This window comes from Oncorhynchus gorbuscha, linkage group LG02 (assembly GCF_021184085.1).
Source record: "Oncorhynchus gorbuscha isolate QuinsamMale2020 ecotype Even-year linkage group LG02, OgorEven_v1.0, whole genome shotgun sequence".
Lineage (NCBI taxonomy): Eukaryota > Metazoa > Chordata > Actinopteri > Salmoniformes > Salmonidae > Oncorhynchus > Oncorhynchus gorbuscha.
In genome coordinates this window covers 107,978,271-107,989,431 of record NC_060174.1, presented here as the reverse complement: position 1 = coordinate 107,989,431, position 11,161 = coordinate 107,978,271, and positions in this window count along the sequence as shown.

Genomic DNA, 11,161 nt, shown 5'->3' with positions numbered 1-11,161 from the left:
ACAGAGTGGCAGGCTGGAGGTCAGGGCAGGTACAGAGTGGCAGGCTGGAGGTCAGGGCAGGTACAGAGTGGCAGGCTGAGGTCAGGCAGGTACAGAGTGGCAGGCTGGAGGTCAGGGCAGGTACAGAGTGGCAGGCTGAGGTCAGGCAGGTACAGAGTGGCAGGCTGGAGGTCAGGGCAGGTACAGAGTGGCAGGCTGGAGGTCAGGGCAGGTACAGAGTGGCAGGCTGGAGGTCAGGGCAGGTACAGAGTGGCAGGCAGGCTGGAGGTCAGGGCAGGTACAGAGTGGCAGGCTGGAGGTCAGGGCAGGTACAGAGTGGCAGGCTGGAGGTCAGGGCAGGTACAGAGTGGCAGGCTGGAGGTCAGGGCAGGTACAGAGTGGCAGGCTGGAGGTCAGGGCAGGTACAGAGTGGCAGGCTGGAGGTCAGGGCAGGTACAGAGTGGCAGGCTGGAGGTCAGGGCAGGTACAGAGTGGCAGGCTGGAGGTCAGGGCAGGCAGAATGGTCAGGCTGGCGGGTACAGAGTCCAGAAAACAGGGTCAAGGGTCAAACCCGGGAGGACTAGCAAAAAGAGAACAGAAAAGGCAGGAGCACGGGAAAACCGCTGGTGAACTTGGAAACATACAAGTCGAACTGGAACAGACAGACAGAAAACACAGGGATAAATACCCAGGGGATAATGGGGGAAGATGGGCGACACCTGGGGGTGGAGACAAGCACAAGGACAGGTGAAACAGATCAAGGTGTGACAATCCAGCCAACTTGACATAACTGTGGGAAGCTCCTTGTAGAGTCCATGACCCAACAAATCGAGGCTGTTCTGGGGGCAAAATGGCTGCAATTCAATATTCGGAAGGTGTCCTTAACGTTTTGTACACTCAGTGTACACGGTCTTGAAATGTACTCAAACTATTGGTATTCTGTTGTATTGCATTTCACAGGGCTAGAATGAATGGATGTTTCTGAATGTTTTGACCGGGGTGTACAGTAGGTTGGTTTTTATTTAACCTTTATTTAAACTAGGCAAGTCAGTTAAGAACAAACTCTTATTTACAATGACGGCCTATCCCGGCCAAACAACCCTAACCCGGACGACGCTGGGCCAATGGTGCACCTCCCCAGGCGTTGAAGTGTTGATGGACAGTAGTCCTTTGGGAAAAAAATAGGTATTTTTTGAAGACAATTGGACAAGAAAAAGGTAAAATAAAGATGAAATATAACATCAGTATGAAAAGACAATATAAATCTATAGTTTTATGATAATGGTTTGAGCTAATTGGGATACACAGAATTATTAACATTCTCTTATCCAGATGTCCCCCCTGCAGTCAAATCTCACTGTTTATATTCCAGCCACGTACCGATAAGGACAAGTGATGATGGATTAATTAGGTAGCTGATTGCAATTGTGATCGGTTTAGCTGTTGAATGCATAGCAAAGTACTGCAGCACAACCGTAGTTGATGAAGTGGTGACTAACGAAACCATATATTAAGCATAAAAGGCCCGGGTTTATTAGCTAAAAGCTGTTAAGTTGTAGCCATGATGCCTTCGTTGGTATAAATAAAGACTTTCTGCTCTATACAGTTTCCTGTGTTGAGCCACGTGACTAGACACGCAGTATGTACACTTGATACAGACACACACATATATGATTACACACCAACATTGTTTTGATACTTCAAATAGGCCAGGAGTTTGTTCCTGCCCAGGGAAACTCTGGGCCCTAATTACATGATGGGCTATAACACAGGCCAGATCGTTTTTCCTAGTTACATGATGGGCTATAACACAGGCCCAGAGTTTTTCCTAGTTACATGATAGGCTATAACATGGGCCCAGAGATTTCCCGCTTAAATGATAGGTAGGTTATAACACAGGTCCAGAGATTTTCCTAGATAAACGATAGGCTATAAAACGGGCCCAGAGTTTTCCCTAGTCGGGTCTGTTCAGGACAAACACCTGATGCAAACCTTATGAACCCATGTCTTGGTGATGAACTTTGTGATTGATGAACACATTTTTAAAATGGCTTTTATTTTTATTGCTTGTTTGTGTAAGACATTAAGGCATTAGGATTCAATGAATTATACTGAGGCTTTAGGACCTCCACAAATTATTACTGAGACTTTAGGACTCAACTCAACTAGTTTGGCTAGATTTGTTGTAGGTGACACAGATGTTAATTTGTCTCAGTCAGGGTCCTATATTATATATTATATATTATATTATACAGATCCTATATTCAGAGCAGTCAGTCAGTCACACTGTGATATTAAGTTGAAGATAAGAGAAACGGAATTATATTCCACTTCACGTTCTCCCTCTGAAGTAGTGTACACAGACTAGATGAAAGCTAGGAAATAAACTCAAGGACGCTGTTTGTCTGTCTGTCTACCTTCACGTTCCATCACCATCCCATTGATTTGTCGTATTTGGCAATGAACTTGCTTCCTTCAAAAAAATCTAAATATTAGCACATTTTTCTTTCGCTGCGTCATAAAATTGTTCTGGAGGGCGAATCAAAACAGGCGTGCCTGTTTACGTTCCCCATTAGCCTTTGTTTGACTTTGTTTTCAATGAGTGTCCATTTGTACTGGGGAAACTCAGGGGGGTGAGAGGGAGGGTGGGCCGAAGGCAGGAAAACGGGATGGGGGGGCTGGAGATAAAGTTGAGGGGATGGAGACAGGGGATGGAGGGTAGTGATGGGGGTTACACAGGCTTTTCACCCCCCCCCCCTCAGTTATCTGATTGTAGGTTCAAGGTTAGATCTTACTAATATAATAATAATATATGCCATTTAGCAGACGCTTTTATCCAAAGCGACTTACAGTCATGTGTGCATACATTCTACGTATGGGTGGTCCCGGGGATCGAACCCACTACCCTGGCGTTACAAGCGCCATGCTCTACCAACTGAGCTACTGCAGCGGCTGGAAGATATGACTCGTGTGTGACTCGTGTGATTGAATTTAGAAAATGGAAATTCAGAAAAGGTTCTTCCTCGCCTGAGCTCAGGAGATGGATGAATTAGATCCAGAAATAGAAGTAGGCCCTAGCCAATCCTTTTAGAAGAGCATCCTTGTAGTCCTTAAGGAATAACTAAAAAAATATGTTTTGACTCGCCTAAATTAAGGAGATGTTGCTGTGCACGGCAAGTTGGCAACAGCTAGGAAATATGAAAGAACGACACAATTTTGATGATTACCTGGGATTTGACAGGAATATTCAATAAACTGGGCCATGTTCACGTAGGAATCTTTGGCTCCTTGGAAGTTTACATTTTATCAACCTTCTTTTGACCCTTCAACCCTTCAAGAATTCACACCACGGTCTGTGAAACAATGCTGTCAAATAACAATGCTGTCAAAAATAGAAAGAATTTGAACTCCTACTGCACCCACGTCCCTTTTGTGAGTGTCGGTACTCCAGATACCTTTGTTTGTGGTTAGAGAGCCATCTTTCACCCCTGCCTCGGCCGGCATAGCTTCCTGTTGATCTAGTTACCTCATCTGTCTCCTCCCTCAGTCTGTATTCAGGTCGCTATGACACCTCGGTGCCAGGACGATTGTTGTGTTGTGTGTCCCTGCCCAGAGTTAATTGTGTCTGGGTTTTTTTTCAATTTATTCAGTTATTTATTTATTCACGCTCTTCTCTGTGGGTGGCCTTCCTGCTTTCCCGAGGGGCAAAGTTTCAAACGTTTATCCGGTCACACACAACAACTGACCTTGTGCGTCAAATGCACACATGATATCAAAATTATTATTTTTTATTGTAGGAAGCTATTTGAAATATCTAGCTACCTTTGACCAAGAAATAGCTGAAATAGTTTCTAAACTGCAATCTATTTTGTAAAGACAGTATCTCAGACTTGGACGAATCCAGATCACTTTCCCAAAGCTAGGGCCTTTATAGCTGCGTTCACACAAGCAGCCTGATTCTTATAATTTTGGTCATAAAGTAATTCTCGTCTAAAACTGAGCTTGAAACCTCAGTGCGGCACAATGACTAAATGACGGTTGGATTTTGGATTACAAATATGTCAACAAATCATTCCCCCCTTTTTCCAAGCTCCATGTACAAAACTGCCCAGTGTGCGATGCCTGTATCACTTTTTCAGATGAATGTGATCAATGACATCTGAAGCTTTGTTTTGTCAAACAACCATCTGATTGATTGGGTAGAAGATAAAAAAGGCTACTCTGTGCACGTGCTACAGCGTGTGGGACGTCATCTATATTAATTTGGCTGCTCTAAACTCTTTTGACCAGCAGGTGCCACTAGTGTACATTGCATTAAATCAAAGCCTCGAGTAAATGAACTTATTTTCGACACAATTTGAACAAACGCTGAAGATAACCCACTTCATTACTTTGATACATTTGAGATTCCAATTGTGAAACATAGTTTATGTAAACTGATATTATTTGTCAAATGTTTGTACTTCTTAGATGCAAATACAGTATAATGTCCGGGGTGTAACCTAGCCTGGTGGAACCAGGCCGATCACTGTGTTCACAACCACCATTGATAATGTAATCTCTATGTGTGCATGTCAATTAATAGGGCTCTGTAAAGACCTCACTCTCCAGCCTCAGCCTCCAGCCTCAGCCTCCAGCCTCACCCTCCAGCCTCACCCTCCAGCCTCAGCCTCCAGCCTCACCCTCCAGCCTCACCCTCCAGCCTCAGCCTCCAGCCTCAGCCTCCAGCCTCAGCCTCCAGCCTCACCCTCCAGCCTCAGCCTCCAGCCTCACCCTCCAGCCTCAGCCTCCAGCCTCACCCTCCAGCCTCAGCCTCCAGCCTCACCCTCCAGCCTCACCTCTTGCCTGCTCACCAACGGTCGTCAATAGGGAGAACAGAATTAAGTTGGTTTAACCTGACCTGTTCAAACTTCAACGTAGAACCTGTTTTTTTGTGTGTCAGATATCACCTATCCTAACTGCCGTTGGCGATACAACAGTGACTATGTGTATATGTGTTGACAGAAACATTTACTGGACAGAAATACTGACTCGATAGTGACATCTCTGAACGGAGAAAGACCTGGTACTTGGCATTAAGATTTTACTAGAGACATCTTTGATTTGTATTGTCTTTAAAAATATATATTGACTGTAATGGTATCAGTCCCAGGATCAGGTATCAGTCAATATGTAGAGGGAGAAACCCTGTTTATTCTGCCCCAGGATCAGGTATCATTCAATATGAAACCCTGTGTATTCTGCCCCAGGATCAGGTATCAGTCAATATGTAGAGGGAGAAACCCTGTTTATTCTGCCCCAGGATCAGGTATCATTCAATATGAAACCCTGTGTATTCTGCCCCAGGGTCAGGTATCAGTCAATATGTAGAGGGAGAAACCCTGTTTATTCTGCCCCAGGATCAGGTATCAGTCAATATGTAGAGGGAGAAACCCTGTTTATTCTGCCCCAGGATCAGGTATCAGTCAATATGTAGAGGGAGAAACCCTGTTTATTCTGCCCCAGGATTAGGTATCAGTCAATATGTAGAGGGAGAAACCCTGTGTGTTCTGCCCCAGGATCAGGTATCAGTCAATATGTAGAGGGAGAAACCCTGTGTGTTCTGCCCCAGGATCAGGTATCAGTCAATATGTAGAGGGAGAAACCCTGTGTGTTCTGCACCAGGATCAGGTATCAGTCAATATGTAGAGGGAGAAACCCTGTGTGTTCTGCCCCAGGATCAGGGAACTCCTGTTGTATACAGGACACCACCCAGGAAGGTATGACCACTCTGACATGTTACTAAGGTAACACCATTACCACCACACAGGAAGGTATGAACACGGACATGTTACCATGGTAACCCCATTACCACCACACAGGAAGGTATGAACACTGACATGTTACCAAGGTAACCCCATTACCACCACACAGGACGATATGAACACTCTGACATGTTACCAAGGTAAACCCCATTACCACCACACAGGAAGGTATGACCACTGACATGTTACCATGGTAACCCCATTACCACCACACAGGAAGGTATGAACACTGACATGTTACCATGGTAACCTAATATTTCACATCCCGTCAGAGAGAGGGAATCCAAAATGAGTCCATTCCCTACAAGAGAATCACTACAAATATGTTGTTGAAAACTATTTCTGCAGCGTGTTAAGGCCTGGGCCCTTGTCTCTGAGAGTTTCAGTGTAGTATTTTGTAAGGCAAGAATAGCCAATAGCACCAAGGTGCTGTGATGAACAGCCTCGGTCTCCAATAGGGGCCTCTATTACAGGTCCCATGTGTTTTAAAGGGGTGTACTCACCCCTCTGTGTGTGCCAGCAGGTCTCTGATCTGCTTAAATCTCCCCTGACTTTCATGAGAGGGGGTGTCAACCTTTGGCCCTTTTTCGATTGCTTCCTTTAGATCCCTATCTGCATAAACACAAGGCTGTTGTATTGTAACGACTTCAACAGTACTGTAGCTGCTAACAAAAGGGTTATGTTCCTCTGCTGTCAACATCACACCGACTGCCTTACTGGGCAGACAGATATCAACATCACACCGATTGCCTTACTGGGCAGACAGATATCAACATCACACCGACTGCCTTACTGGGCAGACAGATATCAACATCACATCGACTGCTTTACTCGGCAGACAGATATCAACATCACATCGACTGCTTTACTGGGCAGACAGATATCAACATCACATCGACTGCTTTACTCGGCAGACAGATATCAACATCACACCGACTGCCTTACTGGGCAGACAGATAGTAACATCATCTCCAACATTATATGACCAACGGGGCCTCAGAAAGTATTTACACCAGTTTGACTTTTTCCACATTTTGTTGTGTTACAGCCTGAATTTAAAAGTGATTAAATTTAGATTTTGTTTTGTCACTGACCTACACACAATACCCCATCATGTCATTTATGTTTTTAGACATTTTTAATAAATTCATTAAAAATGGAAAATCTGACATGCCTCAATAAGTATTCAACCCCTTTGTTATTGCCAAGTCTAAATCCATTCAGGAGTAAACAGGTGCTTAGCAAGTCACAAAGAGTTGCATTGTGTGCAATAATAGTGTTTTAATCCTTAAGAGTTATTGCTATTAGCCCGTAGAAACACAATGAAGTTTGATTAAAAGTCTGTCCTTTCACTGAGAGATATAAGAGAGATCAAAATGAGTTTTTTTTACTCATATATAAACCCATAGTTTTTTGCACTAAACAACTTCCATATATACACTTCCAGGCTACCGTCATACCAAGCTACCATCATACCAAGCTACCTTCATATCTTCATGTATGGCATTGAAGCTCATCTGGAGGTTAGTTAACACAGTGTCCAAAGAAGGGCCAGAAGTGCACAGAATGGTGTCGTCTGCGTAGAGGTGGATCAGAGAATCACCAGCAGCAAGAGCAACATCATTGATGTATACAGAGAAGAGAGTCGACCCGTGAATTGAACCCTGTGGCACCCCCATATAGACTGCCAGAGGTCTGGACAACAGGCCCTCCGATTTGACACACTGAACTCTATCAGAGAAGTAGTTGGTGAACCAGGAGAGGCAGTCATTTGAGATGAGGTAAGATAAGGGAGGTAAGGCAATAAATAGGCCATAGCGGCGAAATATTTACCATTTAGTCATTAAACACTGGAGTGACAGATGTGCAAGATGAATGTGCAAGTAGAGATACTGGTGAGCAAAGGAGAAAAGAAAAAAATAACAGTATGAGGATGAGGTAGTTTGATGGGCTATTTACAGATGGGCTGTGCACAGGTGCAGTGATCTGTGAGCTGCTCTGACAGCTGATGCTTAAAGTTAGTGAGGGAGATATGAGACTCCAGCTTCAGTGATTTTTGCAATTCGTTCCAGTCATTGGCAGCAGGAAAGGCGGCCAAAGTAGGAATTGGCTTTGGGGGTGACCAGTGAAATATACCTGCTGGAGCGCGTGCTACGGGTGGGTGCTACTATGGTGACCAGTGAGCTGAGATAAGGCTTTACCTAGCAAAGACTTATAGATGAACTGGAGCCAGTGGGTTTGGTGACGAATATGAAGCGAGGGCCAGCCAATGAGAGCATACAGGTTGCAGTGGTGGATAGTATATGGGGCTTTGGTGATAAAACGGACGGCACTGTGATAGACTGCATCCAATTTGCTGAGTAGAGTGTTGGAGGCTATTTTGTAAATGACATCGCCGAAGTCAAGGATCAGTACGATAGTCAGTTTTACGAGGGTGTGTTTGGCAGCATGAGTGAAGGATGCTTTTTGCAAAATAGGAAGTGGATTTTAGATTTAATTTTGGATTGGAGATGATTAATGTGAGTCTGGAAGGAGAGTTTACAGTCTAACCAGACACCTAGGTATTTGTGGTTGTCCACATATTCTAAGTCAGAACCGTCCAGAGTAGTGATGCTGGATGGGCGGGCAGGTACAGGCAGCGATCGCTTAAAGAGCATGCATTTAGTTTTACTTGCATTTAAGAGCTGTTAGAGGCCATGGAAGGAGTGTTGTATGGCATTGAAGCTTGTCTGGAGGTTAGATAACACAGTGTCCAAAGAATGGCCAGATGTATACAGAATGGTGTCGTCTGCGTAGAGGTGGATCAGAGAATCACCAGCAGCGAGAGCAACATCATTGATGTATACAGAGAAGAGAGTCGACCCGAGAATTGAACCCTGTGGCACCCCCATATAGACTGCCAGAGGTCTGGACAACAGGCCCTCCGATTTGACACACTGAACTCTATCAGATAAGTAGTTGGTGAACCAGGCGAGGCAGTCATTTGAGAAACAAAGGTTGTTGAGTCTATCGATAAGAATGTGGTGATTGATAGAGTCGAAAGCCTTGGCCAGATCGATGAAGATGGCTGCACAGTAATGTTTGTTATCGATGGCGGTTATGATATCGTTTAGGACCTTGAGCGTGGCTGAGGTGCACCAATGACCAGCTCGGAAACCAGATTGCATAGCGGCGAAGGTACGGTGGGATTTGAAATGGTCGGTGATCTGTTTGTAGGGTGCATTAGTGGTGGCTACATCATGTTGTAATCTTTAAGGATAAATGGAGCGAAACACAGGCAAAATCCTAGAGGAAATCCTGGTTCAATCCGCTTTCCACCAGACACTGGAAGATGAGTTCACCTTTCAGCAGGACAATAACCTAAAACACAAGGACAAATCCACACTGGAGTTGGTTACCAAGAAGACAGTGAATGTTCCTGAGTGGCCAAGTAACAGTTACTTAAATCTACTTGGAAATCTTTGGCAAATGGTTGTTCAGCAATGATCAACAACTATTTTACAGAGCATGAATAATTTTGACAAGAATGGGAAAATATTGTACAATCCAGGTGTGGACAAGCTCTTAGAGACTTACCCAGAAAGACTCACAGCTGTAATCGCTAGCAAAGTTGCTTCTACAAAGTATTGACTCAGGGGCAGTTAGCCTAGTGGTTAGAGCGTTAGACTAGTAACCGAAAGGTTTACAAGATAGATTCTCCGAGCTGACAAGGTAGAAATCTGTCGATCTGCCCCCTGAACAAGGCAGTTAACCCACTGTTCCTAGGCCGTCATTGGAAATAATATTTTTTTCTTAACTGACCTGCCTAGTAAAATAAAAGAGACAAGGTAATGAGTTAAAGTTTTATTTTAATTGAAAATAAAAATTTGTTCTTAATAAATAAAAAGGTAAAATAAAAAATGAATACTTACTACTAAATTAGATATTTCTGTATATATTTTTTGTTTAAAACATGTTTTCAGCTTCATTATGAGGTGTTGTGTGTAGATGGTGAGATATTTTTATTTGATTTAATCCATTTTGAATTGAGGCTGTAACACAACAAACTGTGGAATAAGTCAAGGTGTACGAATACTTGCTGAAGACACTGTAAATCATTGGCCAAAACTACCAGATTACAAATTACAGCACATGTTGTATCAAGCGATTGTTTGCACATCTATTAAAATGACAGTTACTGTACATTACCACATTACGCATTCACAGCTTCTGCAGGCTGCTGTTGTGTTGATTAACTGACTGGACTTTTGGGTAGGCTACATACAAACAAAATAACTGCTCTCAGTGCCAGAGAATGGATAAAGGATAATACCAAAGTTACCAGTTATTCTCAATTGAGTCCAAACAAGATCTGTGTAAATGTGCATCAAGGAGTTCATTTTAAACACAGTTCTTTTGGTGACTGACAACCTTTACAGAGAGTTTTTTTCCCCTCAATTCCCATTGGGCACAACATGGCCAATCACACGCATTGAGATTGAGGATGCCTCTGGTTTCTCTCTGCCTTGGAAGAATGGAACTCTTTGTCCTCTGGACCACAGAGACAGGTCTATTTGGAGTTAGTGAAGATACTGCACATGGGGATGTTTGTGATCTGTCGACAGGGGGTTTTGGACTAGAACCTCCGTGCTTCTACATCTGCATTGCTTGCTGTTTAGGGGTTTTCAGGCTGGGATTTCTGTGTGTTATTTTTTTTTAAATAAATACATTTCACTGATTGATAGAATGGCAAAGATGAGAGGAAAGAGGAGGATCATGGGATAGAAGTTTAATAGATGCTTTTAATAGCCCTATCCGACATTCAGCATCCCTCCACCTCCCAATCCCTCATCTACCTCTAAGTGAAGAGAAAGTAGTGAGGACTAACAAGAAACAAAAGTACTGTCCGTGTCTATGGGGATCAAAACAAGATGTCTGTCATTAGAACATTAGAGCATGTGTATTCTGTATGGTCACTCTGGAAGGAGCTTTCTGTCACGGTGAGGCTTTCATTTCCTAAATGACGAGAAAGGGGGGGGGGGGTATGTGAATGAGTTTACCGGACACCTGCCCATCTGTCTTTCGGGGAACCCCCCCCCACCCCCACAGACTGAGAATTAATGTTTTTGAATCTACAGTACAGGAGGCTGTTCCAAGCCTTGTAGATTAGGGTGTCTACTGTCTAGGGTGCCGTAAGATTGCCCTGTCTCCGAGCGTGGTATGCGCGTGCATTTTGTGTGTGTGTGTGTGATTACTCAGGCCAAGGATACCCCCAAAAAAAAAAAAAATCCAGAACAAGTCAATTAGAAAAGGATTAGAGATCCATCAGACCGACCAACTAGACCAGGAGGCTAACAGGAAACTGAGAAGTCTATCCAATCCACAGAGGTTTGAGCCTC